The following is a 23,557-nucleotide window of genomic DNA, read 5'->3' on the forward strand; positions in this document are numbered from 1 at the left end:
CCATCGCTTTTCTAAAACAAAAACATAGTCTCCCAAGCCTCAAATACGAAAGTAGAGCAGCAAATAAAAATGTGTTCTCAAATTACACCATTCCTGAGAGAAAGCACACTTTCACTTGCTATTTCAATAAATATCCCCCCCCCACAGGATTATTTTATTTACAGAGAAAAAAAAAAGCAATACAGATTGTATCATCTGTATTGTATAATCGCCAAATGTCATATATATCCTATAGGATACATATAATCTTACAGAAATATACATCTTTATAGAGAAATTTTACCTGCCTGAAACAAATGCTTAGTTAACTGAAGAGATTTTCAACAATGAAACAACAATGGAGAAAGACGCATAGCAAACAGCATTAGTCTGTCTAACCAGAGAACGAGCAAGATGACAGCTCAAAGAGATGGGCAGATTATAGGGTAAGAGAAAACATTACCAAGATATTAAATAGGATTCTGATCTATCAGCATCAATGCGGCAAAGACAGCAAACACACCTCTTACGTGGGCTGCCTAAAGGACAGCTTCCCGGTACCTCTGACTCCCACCATCCCGCTCCTGCCAGAGTCCAGGGAAGTAATATATGCCCACAGAAACACTGGCCTGGCCTGCACCCAAGGCAGTGACTTCAACTGCTCCACATTAATAACAAAAGCCGCACCGAGTGGTCATGCAGGGAGAGGGGAAGAGATGAAAGCTGATGCAGACTCCTAAGAGCAACCCCATCTCCTGCTACAGAAACTGGCCTAGCTCAGAACTAAGAGCCTCCTCAATAGAAAACACCAGTTATCTTTAAAAGCTGGTCGTCATTCCATGCAACGTTTTTGTAGTTTGCATTAAACTCTAACAAACAAAGATTTTGCATGGCAACAGACTGCAGTAAACAGACTTATCATGTGCCGGGGACTGTTCTGAACACTACACAGATTAGCATGGGATCTCCCAACAACCTGACGACTGAAGTGCTAATAGCCTCAGTTTACAGATCAAGAAACTGAGGCAGTAAACAGATAACTCACTTTTCCAAGAGCGCAGAGCTAATAGGGAGAACCCAGGCTCCTGGGTCTAGAGGTCAAGGGTTTAACCACCGTACCAGACCATCCCACATTGCTAGACCAGCAGCTCTCTAGCCTAAACCGCAGGGCAGCCTTAGGAACTTACTCCCAGAGTTCGTTCCTGCTGTCTGGCTGCTCCCCGCCACTGCGCTGCAGGGAGAAGGCAGCGTGTCTGCTTTACGTCAGCTCCTTCAGAAAAGATAAATGCCCTCACCCATCATATGAGCATTATTAATACTATTATTATTGTTATTATCATTCCCACTTTTACTAATGAAAAACTGAGATTCTGAGGGGTTAAGTACCTTGCTTAAAGCTAGTTGAAGGCAGTCCTGGCGATGGAGCCTAAAACTGTACATGGTCTGTGTTCCTGCTGCTACAGAAAGTATCCGACCTCCCCACTCAGAGGTTCATCTCCTAACTGGTGCCTCATCCAATGACCTTAAATGATCTCCCAAATGCTGCATGAACAGGGAGAAACACCGAGAGTGAGGGCAGAAAGGTCTGTAAAATTCCAACACGACTGCAAAAAAGCCTCTCAAACCACACAAAATTCCCAGTTAGGTAACAGAAAGCATATTTGGTATGCACATGCTCAGCATGACCTCGGAGAACTACGCACTGTAAACATAAACCACCATATATCCCGGATGCACATAAACTACGCTTCTGCGAACCGTATTATATTTTATATGCACAAGAACTCACTACTGCAAAGAGTTCAGTGGTTAAATCCCTTTGTAAAGTCAAAATCTCTTTATAATAATCATTTTCTACTTTCTAAGCCTGTGAATATTCAAAAGTAGGCATATTCTATTCTATAAACCTAATGAGGTATATAATAATCCAAATTATTTTATAGGGGTTTGGGATCTAGTTCTGCCTTAAAATTGAAGCTATGGACCATTATACATTTCCAGACACTTTCAAGCCTGTGGTTCAATAAATTGCTACGTTGTCTAGCACATCAGCATATAAATTAATTAGTGTCCACATCCTGGCTAAGAATTTCTTGAAATAAATAATAGGGTTCAAAAGCCCAATGATTAAAATAAAGTATCATGACACATGACTCACAAAAAGTACAGATATAAAGACTTCAGAATTTAATCTTATTTCATGGATAAGAAAATTAAGGCCCGAGAACTCAGTGTGCCTGGGTGCCGCAGTCGGCTGGGGATCTAACTCTTGATTTCAGCCTCAGGTCTTAGTCTCAGGGTCCTGGGATTGAGCCCCTCATGGGGCTCCCTGCTCAGGAGGGAGTCTGCTTCTCCCTCTGCCTACCTGTGTGCTCTCTCTCAAGTAAATATAAAAACCTTAAAAAAAAAAAAAAAAGAACAATTTAATTTTAAGTCTTAACAAAAATCAGTGGAATAAACAAAACTAGAACTCGGTGCGCTAATATCCTACTCAGTGGGTGCCGCAAGGCCCAGAATGAGCTCCCTCTACTGATATACAATACAGTACTGTAAGCTCTGAAAGAACAGGAACTGTGTCAGACTTCTTTTCTCTACAACGTCTACAAATAGCCTTCTTTAATAAATATCACTAATTCAGACTATGCCGGGAGAAGGAATCAGAGACTGTGTAGCAGGCTCCCTACTCCTTCCCTTCTGGTCTTTGTAGACTATTAGGCAGATCCAGGGATCCCAACACACAGCTGTGCAAAATCCATGCCAACCTTATAGAGAAAACAGAGGGATAGTGAGGCGCAGACGTAGAGTCTTCGGGATGTCCTATGAAATGTTTCAAACTGGAAGGCATGAGACACCTACAAATCAGTTAAGCCGTCCAGCTTAAGACTCCACTCTAAAAAGAGTAAGTTGGATTTCCTGATCTCTAAGACTTGTTCTAGTATAAAATGTTATTATTTTAATGTTTGGTCTTAAATTTATAACTCTGACCCAAAAAATAATACTTTCATAAGCCCCTTTCAATTTGCTTCTTTGGTGAGTTACTGTGACTCTCACAAGCATACAGTAGTCCCCCCACCCAGCTTCCCCAGTGAATGAGGCAGCAAATGGGAAAGCTTTGCTCTGTTGTGATGGCCACAGTCCCCTTGTTGCTTCCTGACCCCACTTCCACCAGAAAAGCTCCTCAGGTCTGGGAGATCAGGCCCAAGCATTTCTAGCCTTACACCTGGCCCCGGGGCCCCAGGCTGGGCCTATCACACCAGCCGCACTGTAGCAAGGCCGGGTCCTCCCGGACAGGTTGCCTCTGTCTGGTGTCCAGGGAGACCCCACGCAGAAGAGGGCCCCCGGTCAGAGCTGGTCAACTGCAGGGTCTGCTAGCAGCAAGGAGCTGCTCTGAGGCCAGAGGCACAGGTCAGACAGAGGCCAGGCCACGGGGAGGGCCGGCCTAGAGTGTGAGCCCTAGTGTGAAATTTGAGAAGGTGATTAAGTAAGAGATACACAGACAAGGAAAGGACAGGAGAGATCTGGAGACTAGAAAAATGTGTGAGAGAGGTTACTCTGGGAGTTTCATCTGTCTCAAAAAAGCAAATGTTATTGTCTTCGAAACGGGCCAAAATACTATGCATTTGTTGTGTCTGTGAGCTAAATGGGATCCTATTAATTACTGTTAGGCATAAAGAGTTTTGCTACCACTACACGTACGTCAAGAAAAAGAAAGATCAAGTCATAGGATTTTCATAATGAAAGAAAGAACTTACACTGAGTATCTGTAAAGAGCTTTGCAGATTACAGTTCACCATCACGAGCACTTTCTGCTCTGACCCTCACAACCACAACATTTGAAGAAACTGAGGCTCAAGGGGTCCATTTACATGTCCAAGATGCCCAAACTACACTAAGTGTCGCATCTTCAGGTCGCCCTGCAGCTCTCTACCATACCAAGTCTCCTTAAATTACTTTCCCTCAAACCCACCTTTTAATAGAAATAAAATTTATTTCTTGTTAAAAATTCTTAAATTTTATTTAATTTCTAGTATTGAAACAGGTTGCAATTTGAATAATATTAAACACTGTTTTGACAGGCAACACAACCTTGCCCCTTGTACTGCAAAGCATGTTAGCATATGATGGGTTAAATAAGCTCTGAGGCCTCATCTGGAAAATTTACCACCACATATACTATTGTTTCTATGGGAAGTTCTGTTCCAAGTTCCAATCAACTGACTTAAAAGAGATCTTTTGGAACACATGAACACAGTCTAAAAATAATCAGCACTGCAAACTTAAGGAATTTCTTGGATCTCATTTTTCTTTTTCATTTAAATATATGCATACATACACAGAGCTTGCTCTCACTGTGCAGCATGTACGGTATGAAAAGCTAAGCATTTCAGTATAACGGAAGAAATTTCATAAAACTCCCACATACTATGGTTGTGGATTACATAAAGAAGTGGGAAAGTCCCCTTCTGCCCCCGAACTGTGCCAAGACATCTGACATGTTCACATTTGCCAGGACTCTACAGTTATTCAAGTCTGCATCCACTCTTGACATAAATCAGCATACTATTGTAATGATCCAAAGTTCAGGAAGGACTTCTTGCCACAATAATGAACTTTTTGAGGTCCTCCGAACAATGTGTTTTGAGAAAAATGTCTCTCTGCAAAGGGATTTCAAGTACTAAAAGCAGAGTGGCAGGTTTTCAGTTATGAATTTTCAACAAATTACCAACATACATGGTTGAAAGTGTTTTCACTGAGAATCACACAAAATAGGTTTCAGAACATTAAAAAACAACAACAATAACAAAACGCTCCAGCTTATACAAAAAAGATAAATCAGAGCATGGCTGTGATCACAGTGTCTTTTGATGGCAATAGGGAACCAGATCATTAGGATAAATTTAATTGGCAAGTTCTCCTGATACTTCGATTTATTAAAAATGAACATACCTATGATTTTTCAGAAACATTCTTCTTGTTTAAGTTTGTGACTGTATTGTGCTTAAATGAAACCAAACCTACACTACAAGAAAGGACCAACGGATTCTAAACATGACTCTCCAACTAAAAGTTCTGACCAAAGTCTGCCAACTGGATGTTACCCTACCTCCAACAGCAGGTACTGTGTGGCCCTGGTGGCTCAGTATCCTGCCATTTTCTCTGTGTCCTCACTCAGGACAGTCCTTCCAGCAGAATGTTGAGACAGACTGACCAAGAATGACAGGGATCAAAACAAAAGGTGGCTTGCACGCATGAGAAACTCTGAATTGCCCAATTTCAGTCCCAAAGCGTCTCAGTCTGCCGATCCTCTATAATCTTCGATGAAGTACAACATAAACCTGTTTAGAGCTGTTTGTAATCAAAAGGTACAAAGTGTGAGAACCAAATTCTCTTGGTTATGGAGATGAGTCTTTTTTATTTTTTATTTTTTTTGGAGATGAGTCTTAAAATAACCACAAGCAGCTAATATTTACTTTGGAGTTCTTACCTTTATGTGAGAATTCTTAGCAAGATAGAAAATATCCTTATAAAATACAACTTAACCTACAGTAGAAATATCTCATCGGGTAGGCCATTATCATAACTAGATGTAAAAAGTCATTTTGAAAAAGCCAAATAATTATATACATTAAATACTCTTCTGTTTATTTTTAGATACGTGCACTTAAAATAGCCTAATATGAAGCACATACAGCTCCACAAGCCTATGCCAAAAACCTAGCCATATCCTAGTGAGTTTGCACTATTCTTTTTAATCTGAACAAATGTTCAATATACGTCTTTAATTCCTTTTTAGTGGTGCTACCCTTTCATTTTTCTGCAATATGAATCATTATTCCCTTATGTTTTTTCCAGAAGCTTATGTTTTCTTATTTCGAGTTGGTTAGAGGGAAATACTTCTCCTTCCAAAGATCTGTGAGGAGACACTTCTCTTTCCAAGGATGTGTGAACAAAAATAAGTCTACAGTCCAAAATCAATTATTACTTCAAATACTTATATATTTTTTTATATTCAATAATTCCCCTGGGTCATAAGGTTCTTTAGGGATAAAACAGTGGTATGTGTTGCAACGGGGGTGGGGTGAGGAGCACAGGGAGGAACAGCATGGGGGATGATTTCCAAGTTCCCTTCCAACTCCAAACTTCTATTATTTGCTGGTTTCTTTGGTCTGCATTTATTCAAGACAGGAACTTCTGTACAGTAATGGTTGTCAAGAAGTAGGTAGGTCTCTGTTTGCCTCCTGTTCATGTGGCAATGTCTAGAGACATTTTTGGTTGTCAGAGCTGGGGGTGGGGTATACTACTGGCATCCAGTGGGTAGAGACCAAGGATGCTGCTAACTCAGTGTCCTATGATGCACACGGAGCCAGCCGTACAACAGAATCATCCAGGCCAGCCTGTGAATAGTGCTGAGGTTGAGAAGTTCGGCTGGAGAGTAGCAACCCTGGGAAACTAAATGATGTGTCCTATTCAGAAAATTGGGAAAGCCATTTCCTAAAATATTTACTACCCTTCATACTCCTAGACATGCAGCTCAGACACTTCAATTCTTAAAAGGGAAGCAGAAAGCAGTAGGGCTAATTCACAGCCCTCCTTTCCCCCATACCTCCCTCTTTCTCTCAGCCACACCTACTGAATGGTCAGTGCTGGGAGGCAACATGAATAAGCTAGGGTGGGTCCCTGCCCTCCAGGAGCTACTATCAGAGGAGACAGCAGTCAGCATTTGGATGGAACAAGATGCAATGTGGCTTGCAAAAGCCCATGGGTTAAAATATTCTGCATTTATTTTTAATTTTACTTGATTTTCCAAAGATTTTATTTATTAATTTGAGAGAGAGAGAGAGATAGCAAGAGAGCACAAGCATGAAGGAGAGGGAGAAGCAGACTCCCTGCTGAGCAGGGAGCCTGATTTGGGGGGGGGGGGGGGGCGCGGCTCCATCCCAGGTCCTGAGATCATGACCTGAGAGAAGACATGCTTAACCGACTGAGCCTCCCTGGCACCCCTATTTTTTATTTTGTTTTAAAGATTTTATTTATTTATTTTTGGGGGGAGGGGCAGAGGGAGAGAGGGAGACACAGAGAGAGAGAGAGAGAGAGAGAGAGAGAGAATCTCAAGCAGACTTCGCCCTGAGCATGGAACCCGATGAGTTCAATCCCACAACCCTGAGATCGTGATCTGAGCCAAAACCAAGAGTAGGATGCTTGACCAACTGAGCCACCCAGGTGCCCCTAAAAGATCCTGCATTTAAACAGCTAATATTACTAAAAATCCATCACTGTATAAAGTTTTTAATCAGATCCGTTCAGCAAGAAAAGTTCAGTTACATTGAGAAAATGAGTTTTCAATGTCACAACATAATGGAAGTTGCTCTTTAGCCATGAGTACCAGCCCTGTCCTTCTAAGGAAGTATGTCATCAAATGTCCCTTTAAGAAGATGAACAGATTCCAAGGATCATTGGGTTTTCTGGTCGTTGTAGGGAACGGTGAGTAAGAAAGGGCCAGAGGTCAGAGCAATGACACACAGTGGGAGCCATGTGCTTTCTAGGATGGCTCGGGGATGTACCCAAGGGAACCACACAGTTTCTCTTCCAAACCAGGACACTCCTGAGAGGGAGTTACACCAGAACACTGGTGTACGCCAGGGGAGTGTTCACCAGAGCATGACCGCTATGTCTGTTTGTGAAGAGACCCCAGGGGGACAGTGACGCCCACATGAGCCTGGTAACAGCTGCAGGTACTAAACACAAATTCAAATTCTACCCCTTTAGTCAACTAGAATTCAGTTATAGTTAAAAGGCAAGAAATTGGACACTTACTATAAAATCAACCCAGAACACAACAAATGCCAAATCTAGAAAACCCGAACATACTGTTTATGAATCTAAAGTGTAAGATTCCTATGATAGCGCGCACCAGACGGGATTTAGCCTTTTCTCTGCAGTATGTGAAAAGCAAGGAAAATTGTTAAACAGCTTCTGGTCTTTAAACTCAGCTAATACACTGATCTCCCAGTCAGCACAGGCACATCTCCAGTATCTGCAGTCAATTCAAACCCTGAGTTAAAAGTCACTTGACTTCACAGGTTTGGCAGGTTTAACCACAAGGTCCGCGGATACTGGTGCACAGAGCACGAGACAGCTTCCGTAACGGTCCCCTTTAAGGTCACACTGCCAGCAAGATGTATGTGCTCGTAAGCATCTGAGCACAGTCAGGATGCTATATATGTGATCCAGAAAGTCCTAGAAAACAGGACACCAAACTCCTTAGAAAATAAAAATATTCCCATGAAGAATAAGGTCAATACTGTCGTCTTTTTTTTCTAACCCACAAATACAGAGGCCTCTAAAAAAAAAAAAACCATACTCTAGTCTTACAGGAAGCTCACAAAAATTAAAAACCAAACCAAACACATGTACTAATGCTCTGGACACACACCTAAGAGTTCACTCCCTGCAGGCACTTCAGGGAGGCTAGAGAGGGCCCGGGAAGACCTCGGGTACAGCCAGCAGGAGCAGCAATCGGGGCACACAGCCATTCCCATTCCCTTTTAAAATCCCGGGGGAAATGACATAACCGTCACAGAAGTCAGAATGTAGAATAATCCAGCTGCTATTTTGCCTCAATGTTCTAGACTTTTTTTTTTTCAAGATGTTATTTATTTACTCATGAGACACAGAGACAGAGAGAGAGGCAGAGACCCAGACAGAGGGAGAAGCAGGCTCCATGCAGGGAGCCCCACGTGGGACTCGATCCCAGGACCCTGGGGTCACGCCCTGGGCTGAAGGCAGATGCTCACTACTGAGCCCCCCAGGGGCCCCTCAATGTTCTGGATCTGATCAAGGAAGAAACGTAAAACTGGAAACGGGAGCCCACCCTGAAAAGAGGGAACAAAGGCCACTTTTAAATTTTAGCTTCATCTCCTCTTCAAGAACCAAAGAATCACTACTGTCAAGTTCCCTATACATGAAAGTAAAGTTCCAGAAAAGAAGAAAAGGGTACATACGAAAATGAGGAAACCACACAGAGGTAAGCTTGGGATCAATTTGAACAAAATTCTAACTTAGATTTTCAAGGCGATAAACTGTAAGACTGGGTACGGGAGGGGTAGTAATAGCCTATTGTATTTCCAGTGTCATGTCCAATTATCCTAATATGTTTTTTGATAAGCCTGGTATCAGAGAGAAATACTGTAAACAAAATACATCTTCATTTCTCAAGAAGGTCTGGATAAAATAGAGAAGTGTGAGGCGGATGACATAATTAAGGGGGCCTCACAATTATTTGAAACACATCCTAAAAGAATACTAATTATTGATCTGTGATAATCTGAAGGAATGATCCAGTGTCACTGTTTTTCTTTAACTGAACAGTTATATTAATCATACGGATGAGGACATGACCTCGCCAGCGCTGGGCATTCTATTTACACAGCCAGAGAAGGAGTTAGGCTTTTGGGCAACCGCATTACACGGTTAACTCCGACTCAACCACAGTTTTCTCTTGTGAATGGTGGTTAGCAGTGGATAGTCTCAGCAGTTATCACCGCTGGACGTCACATTATATATTTGCCCAATGTCTGCCCCACCCATGAAAACAGAAGCTCCATGAATGCAAGTGTTTTGTCTTGTTCACAGCTGAATATCCAGCACCTAGAACGAGCCCAAACCCATAGCAGACATTTGATAAATATGTTGAATAAATGAATGACTGTTAAACAGCACAGAGTTAAAATGAGGATAGAAGATAAATGGCAAGAGGGTAGCCTTTTTCTGTGTACCTCCAAAAGAGAGAACTGGCAATCACGACAAGTCATAGGAAGGTGGGTTCCAATGCAAAACAATCCTTCCTAATAATTAGAGCTGTTTAACAACAGAACAGGCTGCTTCTTGAAGATTTAGTTCCTCATAACTGAAAAATATTAAAATAGATGCTGACATTTTCTACATGCCTGAACTAGGTAACCTTACCTATTTTTGAGACCCAATGACACAGAAATGAGTTCCATCGTATCAACAGGGAAGAGGGGGAATACCCCACCCAATCACTACAGGAATCTTTTAGGAGATCTGGGTGGGCAGTTGCCACCCACCCTCCAGCCCCACCCTCCATCTAGCTCCATCCTGCTCTGTGCCTGGAGGGCTGAACTATGAAGGACTGCAGCAACCTTGTTCTCTAGCTTTGGGTCAGGTTTGGCCAATGGGGATAATACAGACGGGCCTCAGGGCAGGGAACTGATTCTCTGGCTGCATCCTTGTGTTCTCAATGGACAGCCATGTCCCTTGACTGAAGACCTCAGTCTCTGCAAGGCAGCTATTTCTTTTTTTCTTTTAATCATTTTTTAAAAATATTTTTTAAATTTATTTATTTGATAGAGAGATCCAGAGAGCACAAGCAGAGGGAGCAGCAGAGAGGGAGAAGCAGGCTCCCTGCTGAACTGGAAGCCTGATATGAAGTGGGGCTCCATCCCAGGCTCCTGGGATCATGACCTGAGCCAAAGGCCGAGGCTTAACCGGCTGAGCCACCCAGGCGCCCTGACAGCTATTTCTCCATAATCCATCTTTCTTGGGGTTTGGTAATATTCTCTCCTCTTTCCTCTTCAAGTATAGGTACTAGCCCCTGCCCACCCCATTTACAGGCCCTTATATTCTCACTATACTCTATATTCTAGTAAGTAGTCTTTTGACCAAATGTTCCCCCAAATCATGGACTGTTGCCAACCTGCTTCCCACCAGGCCGCTGACCAATCACCACATGAGCCGGTCCTTATCCAGTGTCTGCGTGAATGCTTACAGGGACTGGTGGGAGCACACTGGGCTTCGGTTGAGTTCTCTTGCTCATTAATTTTAATGCTACTATAATGCTAACACTAGGCCTTTCACTTATTTGGAGCCAGTTTTTAAAAGCAGCCACGACAGTGGGAAGACATTCAGCCCGTACAGTTTACAGTTAGCCTGTGTCCCCGCACAACTGCTCAAGCAGCCTGAGTTCCTGTGCATTCTGAAATAGTAGTTTCCTGGTTTAGCAAGCATTTTGGCTTCACATCCAATCATCCCTTCAGAAACAGGAAGCAATGTCAGATTATCATGCAACAATATCAGATTTTGGACACCAAAGGCAGTTATCAGGAAATCATGTATATATTATGTTATTTCTCCAGATATGAATTTGTGAAAGAACAAACACTACCAAACTTCTCTTTTTCATCTTTTATTATTGAGGTCGACCTGACTGGAGCAATAGGATATTTTCACCTTGCATTGATTTTTACCTTGTAAAGAATGTACCTAGTGGGAAAATGCTATCTTTGCTCAGTGCCATGAATGAAAATGTTTAGTAATGGTCGGTCAGTAATTTTTTTATTAAAATTTTATTTATATATTTGAGAGAGAGGGAGAGAGCATGAGCAGAGGGAGGAGCAGAGGGAGAGGCAGAGGCAGACTCCCCGCTGCACAGAAGCCACCCACGTGGGGCTCCATCCCAGGACACTGATGCTTAACTGATTGAGCCACCCAGGCGCGCCCCCCGCCTCCCGTCCTCACACCCAGTGTTTCTTTATGAGTTCTAGAGGCACAGCAAACATTAAGCAAATAAAAGATCAGGTGGGAAAAGTACACATAAAGCCATCTGAATTTAGACAAAGGAAATAAAGACAACTTTGTAAGTTATTATCCAATAAAAAGGGACAAAAATCTGAGAGCTGCACAAAATATAAGGAAAAACCTCCACAGGAATTGACTGGCAAGAACAACTGCTTATGTATTATATAATTAAAATATCTTAATTGTATATAGTTACGGAAATTTGGCATATCTGTAGTAACTTAGAGGGATGGGAATAGAGAAGATAAAAATGAAAACCATAACAATTTTGTATTACAATTCCTACTATAATAAATTTTCAAACTATTTAAGTAATCTAAGTTTTAGATAATCACAAAATGATGGAGTAGCAGCATCTACTCCAAAACATCACAGTCCTGGGCAGCCCGGGTGGCTCAGCGGTTTAGCACCGCCTTCAGCCCAGGACCTAATCCTGGAGACCTGGGATGGAGTCCCACCCTCGGGCTCCCTGCAGGGACCCTGCTTCTCCCTCTGCCTGCATCTCTGCCTCTCTGTGTGTGTGTGTGTCTCTCATGAATAAATAAAATATATAAAAGATTAAAAAAAAATTTTAAAAACAGCACAGTCCTATTCTGGGGACAAATGTCATGGGAGAAAAAGCAACCAAGAGAACCCCAAAAGTCTGGTGCTTACCTCTTCCAATCCTGGGCCTCCTTTCTCTGACCTTTGACCACATAAACTAATTAGCGCTAGAATATCCGAAGTTATTTGCCATGCTGACAGGAACCCCTTTTACTCTTTTTTATCCTTCAAAGACAGAACCTACCAGTAACATCTTTCTTCCTTTTCAAAGCCCTGCAGATGTGGCTGGAAACGCCCAGAACCAAGGTCCTTGCTGCACCGGAGAAGAGCACTTGTGAACTGCCCCACTGTCAGAACTTAAAGACCTTCATCTGAATTTACAATTCTACCTCTGACTTAAGGCTGGTCCAAACAGGGCTTCAAAAAGGATGTACCTTTAGTCCTTACACTTAGAGAACGAATTACAGTCTGTTTCATTAGTCTTCAGTGGTAACCAGAACTTACTTCTTTGGAAGGGAAAAGAAAAAGGCAAACACTGACTGACATATCTGAAGATGACACTTCCAAAATGACAGTGAAAAGCAGCTGCTCCTGGAAAGAGGTTCTCCAAACCATTTCCTCATTTGACCAACATACACTCTCACTTTTAAGCTTGGGGCTTCGAGATATATTCATAAGAAAACACAGAATTTCCTTTCTAGAGACACTGAAAATTTACCCAGTCCTGTTACCAGATACTGGGTCCAATTCAACAAACATTTACTGAGTTCCAAATATATACCAGACACTAAGTCACTGCACTAATGAGAAGACGGGTTGTTCCAAAAACATAGTTATCTTCTTTAATTTCTGAGATAAATTTTGGCATCCCAACTAGAAATAATAACTACCAATGACAGCCTTATTTTATGATACCGAGTAATCTTCAGTGACCTCATTCATTACTTTAAAAACCATGTATTGATTTTTGGCTATTTGCAGGGTTATTTCTGATAGCAACAGAAATGTCCCCGGTCTCATGCATTAAAATATGAAATGAGAGACAAGCATATAAACAACCAAAGTGCACGTTGAAACTATGGCAAAGATGAAGAACTGTGAGAATCTAAAGGAAGATTACTTATTACTCAAGCAATCAAGGGAAAAAAATTCAGAAAGGAAACAGCATTTGAGATAATCCTTAAAACAAAAAAATTATACAATGAAAACCCAGCCATGAAATATGTGGAATGTGGATAGAGGTAAGAGAAAGAAGTCTGGGAAAATTACAGAGGGCTTTGAGGATTGTCAAATTTTCAATTCAAAAATAAGTTTAATCCATTTTGGATAAACAAATTCATATATCCATATAAATAACAAGGAATGAAGTTGTTGTATATGCCACAACATGGATCAACTTTAAAAACATTATACCCTGGGCAGCCCAGGTGGCTCAGCGGTTTAGCACCGCCTTCAGCCCAGGGCATGATCCTGGAGTCCCGGGATCGAGTCCTGTGTCGGGCTCCCTGTGTGGAGCCTGCTTCTCCCTCTGCCTGTGTCTCTGCCTCTCTCTCTCTCTGTGTGTCTCATGAATAAATAAATAAAAACTTAAAAAAAAAAAAAGACCCAAAGACTTTAGAAAGCTCACAATTTCCTCTTCTGAGTCATATTTACCATAAATTTCTGATTGTGTGCTTTGCTATACACAGTGAACTTAGAAAAAACTCAAGTATAAGCAAAACTTGACTCATAACAAATAAAAATCTACCTTAAGCAAAAGTTCATTTTAAGAGTAAAAGCAAATGAAGGGCACCTGGGATGCCCACTGGTTGAGTGTCTCCCTTTGACTCAGGTAATGATCCTGGGGTCCTGGGATCAAATTCTGCACTGGGCTCCCAAAAGGGAACCTGCTTCTCCCTCTGCCTGTGCCTCTGCCTCTCTCAGTGTCTCTCATGAATAAATAAGTAAAATCTTTTTTTTTTTAAAAAAAAAGCAAAAGTAAAAGAGAAGAAAAAGAAAAAAGGTAAAAGCATATGAAAGTGAAAAACAGAACTGCATATAAAACGATAAAAAGCTTACCAATTTTGCACCATGTGCACATATTTAAGGCACAAATAGGAGGAAAATGCCTCATGATGTGCAGACCTGTGGACTGTTGAGATGACCCTACCTTCTAAATCTGAATATTTACCTTGTCATAAATGAACCCATTACTTATTGCTTATCTATTATTTGCCAGTCATCAAGAAAGGCATTATTTCTCTCATTTTAAATTTGATTCATTACTTTGCAATGTGACTTTTCCTAAAATGGAAACCTTAACTACAAACAATCTTCCAATGAACTTGTGGAAGTACCTCTATTTCAATTTCTATAATGGTGAAACAATAATAAACACTGACTAAACTGTGTTAATATGCAACCAGTTTATTTTAATAATTTGAGATTCTTGCTATCTAGATAATGATCTCTTTTTGTCAAGAGAAGCACAGTGATGTATACCTGCATGGAGTTACCATTCTCTATTAAATAAGATAGCAAAGAATACACAAAGGACACATAAGCAAAATACTGAATAATGTGTGAATTGTTCTTTCTCTAAAACTAAACTACTCCTCAAATGTGGGTTTTCAATCTCCCATAATTATGGGTACCAGATTCTAGGTAGAGGTTGATTTTTACATTAAGAGAAACTGCTGGGGCACCTGGGTGGCTCACTTGGTTGAGCTCTGACTCTTGGTTTCGACTCTTGGTTTCAGCTCAGGTCATGATCTCTGGGTCCTGAGTTCAAGCCCCGCCTAGAGCTCCAAGCTTCTGCTCCTGGGGAATCTGCTTCTCTGACTCTCTCTCTCTCTCCCTCTCTGCCTCTCCCTCCCCATGTGTGATTGATCTCCCTCTTTCTCTCTTTCTAAAATAAATGAATAAACCTTTAAAAAAAAAGTGTTAAAGCGAGAAATAGGAAACCAATAAGGCAATAAAACATGTAGTTTATTAGTAGTTATTACAGAGAAGAAAAATAACACTCAATGTATTTGGAAATTTAACTCTAAACACTGATTCAGTGATTACCCTGATCACTACCTGGAGTTCTAGCAGCTAGATAGAGTACCTGTTTTTCTCCAGGTGCTAGGAGGAGTCATTTATTCACTTGCCAGAGATGGTTAATATATTACTTGAATTACAGACTTTTATTAAAAACCAGAGATCCTCTAATAAGGAAGTCTGTGGTTCAAACATATTTGAAATTAACTACCAGGTAACTTTTCAAGTCTCAGTGCAGAATAAGACCATTTACACAGAACCCAAGTCACGACTCAGCTCAAGAAAGGCTTATTTTTTATGCCACGGGGTTCTAAGTATATTTTATAAATAGCTATAGAATTTCTCATATAAACATTCAGATTTCCCACATTACAACTCCCAGAAACTAGGTTTTGTTCATCAAGTATTTATTAAGACACACGGGTAAATGATTTGGGGAAAGAAGCATACCTCCCTAAAATATTTTTACTTAACTGAAAAAAATATTGTGTTATATGCACATATAACATATATTGCACATATGAATATGTGCAATAGTGGCAGTGGGGAATTAACATATACTTGCTATAAACTGTTTAAAAATTACAGGAAAGCATTTAGAAAAAAACAAAAATATTTGCTAATCCCAACACCTAAATATATATTATCCTTGTGGAATTCTTACACTTTCAGAGTAAAGCCCCGATCACTCAATATATTTTTATGTCAAGCTCATGATGTGTCTGGCTTCATTTTTTATGGTAAAAGCTAGAATAAAAATAAATTTTTTTTCCAGGATTTCCCATTCTTAATAATAAAAAGTTTTACAATTACTTAAAAGTTATAAAGGTGAGACTGCTGCTATTTTTTTTTAATTTTTTATTTATTTATGATAGTCACAGAGAGAGAGAGGCAGAGACATAGGCAGAGGGAGAAGCAGGCTCCATGCACTGGGAGCCCAACATGGGATTCGATCCCGGGTCTCCAGGATCGCGCCCTGGGTCAAAGGCAGGCAACAAACCTCTGCGCCACCCAGGGATCCCGAGACTGCTGCTATTAATTGCTACTCATATCTCAATGCTTTCTCTAGTGTTATCTAAAAATACATTTTATAATAGAACCACGGATGTCAAGGAAAATGAGCCAATGAATACAGCAATTCAAAACCAAAGAGTTACTGAATTTCAGAGCTGGAAGTGACCTTGTGGGATATATATGAATCCAATTACTATTAAAATGGAAACCTGACTGTGACCTTACCAGGATAGAGTCCCTATTTTATTCACGTGTGAATCCTCTGTACAAAGCCCAGTATATGCCAGTCACTCTATAAATACATTGGAAACAAACTACCATGTTGGATGAATTAAATTCATTTTAATGTAATAGTTTGTAATCTCAGAAGGAAAGACTTCTGTCTCTGGTCCTTCTACAAAGAAATGACTTACTGTTCATTTATATATTCGTAATGAATAAAGAGCCTGAATGGGAGATCATGCAATGGCAGTCCCCAACTCAAGGAAAGGTTGTAATACAAAAAAGTTTGTATGTAAGTAGATTCGCTTGAAGTCATAAAGCATTTTCCCATAGAAACAATGTTGTACATAAGGGTTCACTTCTCTGGCCAGCCCACAAAAGCCTCCTTAAGTATAAAGTTCCAACAGACTAATCACTATACAGAAAAATGCACCATAGGAAAATGTGTCCAGCACCCCACCGGGAGAGCCATCCTCTTGCTGCTGCCCAGGAGGCAGGTTCCCTGCAGGGCTAGAGAACTGGGGGGAAGAGTAAGAAATCAGAATGATGGGGATCCCTGGGTGGCTCAGCGGTTTAGTGCCTGCCTTTGGCCCAGGGCGCGATCCTGGAAACCAGGGATCGAGTCCCACGTCGGGCTCCCAGCATGGAGCCTGCTTCTCCCTCCTCCTGTGTCTCTGCCTCTCTCTCTCTTTCTCTATCATAAATAAATAAATAAATCTTAAAAAAAAAAAAAAAGGAAAGAAAGAAATCAGAATGATGCCGACGGACGTGATGCTTCACTCCCTGACCTCCTCTCACTCACTCATCGAGCAAGCACATGAGTGTCTTCTAGACAGCAGGCCCTGTGCTGGCAGTGGGGGGCACAGCAGACACCAAAACTGACATGGTTTTTCTACCTCGGGAGCTTCTATTCTAACAGAAAAGATAGATATTGGAGGGTTAGAACGAGAATAGGGACCCGGGGAGTGGGGAGGGTTGATGAGAAAAGGAAGAGATTACTAAAAATATGAGGTACCATGTCCCTCTCCTTCATCTGCATTCATTTCATCACTGGGGTGAGAGGAAATGAGGGACAGAAACAAGTAACTAAAAAGCAGCTGCAGGAAGAACTTTTATTTTCATCTCCCTGCTCCCACTCCTCCTTACAGATCCCAGGGCCAGCCAGAGCAGGGCAGAGAGGACTGGCGTTGACAAGGGAGGGGGAGTGAACCGGCGAGCACCGGGGCTGCAGCAGTAACCAGAACAGGCTGCCAGCAGGGAAATCCTATCACTCCAGAATAAAGGAGAGATTGTGTTCTGATCACAACAGACAAGATAAGGCTGCATTTCAGTCAGGAGAAGGCCATCCTGCTCAGGGCCCATGCTCTGGACACACAACCTTACAGACATTAAAATCCACTCCAACTGCTTCTCCAATTTTCCCCATGATTTTCTGTAACCCATTTAGGAATACTTTTATTTTTATTCCTATGCCTGTGTACTCTGAAGAGGTTCTCTAGCGGGAGAAGAATTAAATAAACTATGAGTAACTACATTTTAATCACTCATCCTTCATCCTTTCTGAAGTTTAATTAGAAGGATGTTTTAAGGTGACATGAATGATGCTCCTTTGATTTGCAAAAAGACAAACAAATAGCATAAGTGGTTGGAAGATTTCACAAGGCTGAGTGAGTAGGAAGGAAAGTGGACCATTAGCTTCTATGTGGGCAGACATAAAATAACAGACTGATAGGGAGTCAATCTAAGACATTCTTGAGGGACAGTGGCCTCTAAATAAAACAAATGTGACTCCAGAACAGGATGTAGGGAAATCTCAGTCCATCTGGACTGTTCACTATACAGGTGTGGCCCCAACAACTACCAAAACATTATTTAAAAAGGAATTAAAAGTTTAAACACAAAACTGTACATGTCCATGGAGTATGAGAAACTAAAATCCTGTGTGGTGTTTCCATCATTACACTTCATGGTTGATTAACAGAGATGGGTAAGATTCAGAGAATACTATTTCAAATTACAAAAGGCAGCCACGACTTCCTGCTTGGCCAGTTCACCTCAATGGCTATTTTCCCCCACCTCATCCTATTTTGATTCTTGAAGCACCTGACTCCCAACCACACCCTCCTTCTGAAACCATGATCTCTGGCTCCCTGAACAAGTCTCCTTTCTGAACCTCCTCCTACCAAGTAAAACTCACCGTGTGTTTTGCTGGTTCCTCTCCTTCTGGTCCATTTATCAAACTAGTATTCTGCAAGCTCTCAGCATCCCTTCTCTCACCCAAACGAACCTTTCCAGGATGACCATATGGGTGCCCAGCTCTAGCCCCAGTCACTCTCCTGAGCCTAGGAGACTCATGATAAATGGCAAGTGCTGGACTAAGGGAAACAATGCAGAAGCACTCATAAAAATTTCTGGTTTAAATGAGGGAGGCCATATGGGCTCTTCCACAAAATTTCTATGAATGGGGAAGCTGATACAAGAGAAAGCACAGGGGTTCTGGCACAGACACAAATGAGTCTGAATTTCAGCACCGACATCTACTAGCTATGTCATTTGGGGAAGGTACTTTGGAACCCTAGTTTCTTTACCTGTAAAAATGGGGGCAATAACATCTACTTTTCAAGGCTGTTGTTGTATGGATTAGAGATAAAAATTTAAAAACAAAAACACCACCAAGTACATAAAAGCTGTTTCTTAAACAAAGTACTTCCTCTTACGTCCGTGGAAGCTGTTGATATGAGAATACTGAGAAATTATGGGTTTTGTGATAACATTTGTTCCCTATATTTATTATTAGCAGACATTGTAAGTTCTGCAGCAGGGTAGTTGTCCTTGTTTTGAATCCTCCTACCTCTACCCCCAATATGCCTGAAAGAGAAGACTTATAGGATTCCTCTGGATTGTCTAGCACCTTAACTCTCCCTCCCTATGTTTGGAAAATCATTAACCCTAAGACTACAAAAGCAGAAAATTTCCGGTAATTGCTTTTTCTTAGTTTCCCTGTAACAGAGTGCAGGTATACACTTAGGTACACCGGCTTCACCAAACAAATTCATTCCAGATTTTAAATCTTAAGAAATCTCAAGAAATAAGAACTGGACAAAATCTGAGTCTGGGGTTGGGGCAGCAAATGCAGCTTCCAGCGGCAGTAACGGCAATGATCATTACCCCGTGTCCCTGGTGTTGGTAGTGTAAGATGCAGGGCCTACGGTCACGGCTCCTTGGACCAACTCAGGGGCACTGTGCTGACTGATGAGCTTCAAAGCTAGGCCTGTGGCTTTCCCAGAGAGACTGTGTGCTAATAACTTTAATAGACCCCTTTTCTGACGAAATTAGCCAAGGTTTCTGTTACTTTCAACTCAGAATCCTGACAGATATAGCAGGTCAGGTAACATTTCATTCCTTTTGGTCGAAGGCCACTGTGAGATTTACAGAGCAAACAAATCTAGTGAGATCCTCCCAGTAAGTCGGGGAGTCACAGCAAACTGCTGAACAAGATGTTCCTGACCACTTCTGAAATTATTTCTTAAAAGGAATTAACAGGATGAACACATCACATGCTGTTTTAATAGCAGTATCTAAAACATGATTTCTTTATTCCTATCAGACTGAGAGATACAGAACACTATCCCCTTAAAAGTATTCAGTTACTTTCTTGTTTGCTCCAAGGTATCACATTGCTCAAGAAGCCCAATCACACCCTCTAAAAAACTTGAATTTTTACCCTGTTTAATTATTCCCAGGGAAACCATGATGTCATTCCAGTAAGCTGGCTCAGTGAGTAGCATCACCTTGTGTTAGCCTGACAGAGAAACCTTAAAAATATGCATCCTGGCGGGGGGGGGGGGGGGACACCAGGTGGCAAGTGAAAAATGTCATTTTTGAAACTGGAAATAAGCACTCATACTTCATCTTCAATTAGAATTGATATTTCTCCTATAATAATTTAACATCATTCACCTTGGAAAGTGCATTTAATTTCCCCTCATCATTATAACTAAATTGTACAGAAGTTCATGTTAAATTTTCCTTTTGGCTTACTATCAATAACTTTTGCCACTGCACTTAAAAAAATATTTTCAGTAAGACCCAAATTGATGCAGAAATCACATGAAAAACAAAACTCTGGCACATGAAAAAAATTCTTATTAACAGTAAGCAGCAGGATTCTGAGAAAAATCAACTTGCAAGAAAACTTTTTTTAGCATGATGGCAAGGGTTTGGGAAAAAGGGACTTACAGGAAAAAGAGTTTGCATTGCCAGTTATTCATTCACTTATTTTTTTTTCTATTTTTGCAATATCCAAGTAGAATTCCTTGTCCTCGACCTAATTTTATTTTCCATTTTATCCTTTAAAGGTCTCACAATCTTCTGATTATAAACTTCAGTAATCAACCATTGAAAAGATGGTAATTCCATGGATATAAGTTTTAAAACTTCAGTTCAAAAATTAAAAGAATAAAAAATATATTTCTGATATCAATAAAAGCAAATTTAAAACAGCAAAAATAATGAAAAAAACGTATGTCCCATATATAGGATGATTCTGTCCCTCATTATTTCAGACTAGCACACAGGGTGGTGAATCTATCCACACAAATGCAGACTGTCTATCAGACATGATTCACGTGAAGTTAGATCATTTGCACAAGGCCACAGAGTTTTATGCAACATTCATAAAAGAGCCAGTTCCTCTTCCATGCTCTAAAGTCATTATTAACCAGAGATACTAAAAACGCAAGCAGGCTGCAACCTGCCTGACCTACAGAAATAAGAACCTCTTTTAGTATACTTCAAACTAAGCATTGACTCACAAGGAAAAACCAGGTTGCTATTCAACTGAGACCTTCCAAGTTAAGGTCTGACAAAGAGAAGCTCTTGGTTCAAAGAGAAGCTCTGACATGGGAACAGGTGAGAGAGTGAGAGGCTGAGGCATGTAGCATGGCAGGGGGGCAGGCATCACGACCAGTCTGGGGCACTAGAACCCCTGCAATCTCAGAGAGGCCCTGTATGGAGGAGAGAGGCCTTCCAGAAAAGACTTCCACACCCATCATTAGATCCCAGTTTCCAAGTGGGCCTAACAGTAAATGCACGTGAGAAGAATACACTCAGCATTGAAGGGGGACGCACAGACCTAGAAGGTTTAGAGTACTCACATAAGATGCACACCTTTCATAAAGGTAAACAGGTAAGGCCAGAGGATGCTTTAGAACACCCAGTAGCCCGTAACTGGGGATAAGTTAGGCACCGTGTGTCAGCTTAACCCAGGACTGTGCAGCCGTAAGAAATGTTCATCACCAAGCACATGGCAACGTTCTCTTGTTAGACGCTGAGGGAGGAGGGGAACAAAACTCATTGAGTTACCTTCCTCCCTGTTTCCATCCTGAGCACAAACAGTTTAGTATGTTGGTTTCTGCCTGTTGGTTTTCTGTACAAAAGTCATTAATGGACATAGTCAACGTCTACTTTCAGTATGAGACATGTTCAGTATCAGATATGACAGGCAGGATGTCACCTGGAAAAAGGAGTGGTCCTCTGGTCAGGCATTACTACAGTTTCATGTTTATTTCCTGTTACCCACAAAAAAACGGAAACGGCCCCAAAGGAGGCTGACCCCAGGGCACCTGACAGCTGGGGCCCTCTGCTACATCACTCCTCAAGTACTGTTTAACTTGTAATGCCATTTAAAATGTTATCACACATTTACTTAGCTCTGCAGTTTATAACAAACCTACCAAACAGGACAAACCAGTCCGGATTATATAATATGTAAATATGCCAGGGAGCTGGGGAGCATACTTGTGGGAGGATAAACTGGAGCAATGGTTAAATGAGCTCAATCCTCACTATACTTGAAGGTAGTAGCCTCTTCATTCACACTCCATGGCTAGCCCTTTGTAACTAAAATATGGAAAACACAACCAATGAAGAAGTTACATGTATCCCTAAAAATACCACCTAGTAAGTTACTAAAATTAGTTAAATGGGATACAAACAAAAGTCAATACAATTTACATTTCGTTTAGTTTTCAAAATCTGATGTACCTACCGAATAACTCATATTTGCACGTAAAAACATTCTACGTTCTAAAGAGACTACGAGTGATTAGTATTGTTTGTGCATGCACACGCTTGCGCACACACACACACACAATCAGCTTAAATGTGGGCCTGGTGCCAGAACTCAAGTTTCACTAGGGTTGTTAGAGGACTTGAATAAATTGTTTGTTTCATGTAAGTACCTGTTTGAGAAATAGATTTTATATCTACTACCCTCTGAGATGTTAAACATCTACTAAATAGTGAACTGGTAATATTCTATAAATATTTCTGCAACACAATAAATGGACACAACAGAGAAGCTCCACAAACACAAATTTAACATTTTATGATAAAAAATATAAATACAGAAACGATCAAAGGTATTCATTAACCCTACATTGCTTCATAATTACAATGACCTATAGTTTTTTTCTTTTAAGCAGGCTGTTATGAATCACTAAGAAAAAAAAACTTCAAGATATATTTACGTAGTTAATACTAGATGGTGATTATGTAAATATATAAATCACACATAGTATTCACAAAATTACAAGTAAATCAATGAAATTCAACAAAAGCTAGCTGAAATTTAAGAGTTTCAGTCTAGAAATCTAAAAGCATGTATACTTATATACACATGATTGGCATATAAAATATAAACACATATGCTCATTATAATACGTGTTAAAAATTTAAGGCTTGATTTAATGTACCAGAGTTCTTTCTTAAGTTCTCATTTAAAAAAAATTTTTTTTAAATGGCTATAATCAAATTTGTTCTTTCTTGTTTTTGATATACTGTATTTGCCTGATTTTAAAAAGTTGGTCTTAAGAACCACCTTTAAAGAGATAAAGAGAAAAGAAAAGCTCCAAGCAGGCAGAAAACCCCTTTTGGTGAGCCTATTAAATGCGCATTTGACATATTACTTCAAAATCTTTCATAGGAGCAGTGAGAGTTGGTGTCATCAGGCTGTATCTTTCCATTCCAAAGAGTAAATAAGCAAGAGGCAGCATTGCAAACTGGCCTAAACTATGGAAACCACCACCCAGTGGAAAGCACCCACGGTTTCAAAGATTGTAGATTCAAATGCGCCCTCATTACCTTGTCCTTCCACCCTTTACTGCAATAAGTGTGAATA

General features: G+C 40.7%; 1 protein-coding gene and 1 long non-coding RNA gene across 7 annotated transcripts in view; one reads left to right on the plus strand and one right to left on the minus strand.

Annotated features, from left to right (window-relative positions):
* The window catches only part of GAB1 (GRB2 associated binding protein 1), a 115,849-nt gene that overhangs the window by 70,218 nt on the left and 22,074 nt on the right, over positions 1 to 23,557 (minus strand). The window contains exon 1 of one of the 6 annotated variants that reach the window (XM_025462350.3): positions 503 to 653. The exons of the other annotated variants lie outside the window; for them this stretch is intronic. The gene's annotated coding sequence lies outside the window, so the exon portion shown is untranslated. Of the gene's footprint in view, positions 1 to 502; positions 654 to 23,557 lie in introns of those variants that run through there. 6 annotated transcript variants of the gene reach the window in all.
* Positions 1,928 to 13,794, plus strand: LOC125753005 (uncharacterized). Its single transcript, XR_007403794.1, has 2 exons — positions 1,928 to 9,004; positions 12,392 to 13,794. It is a non-coding gene; the product is annotated as an uncharacterized LOC125753005 (long non-coding RNA).

Source organism: Canis lupus, chromosome 19 (assembly GCF_003254725.2).
Source record: "Canis lupus dingo isolate Sandy chromosome 19, ASM325472v2, whole genome shotgun sequence".
Classification (NCBI taxonomy): Eukaryota; Metazoa; Chordata; class Mammalia; order Carnivora; family Canidae; genus Canis; species Canis lupus.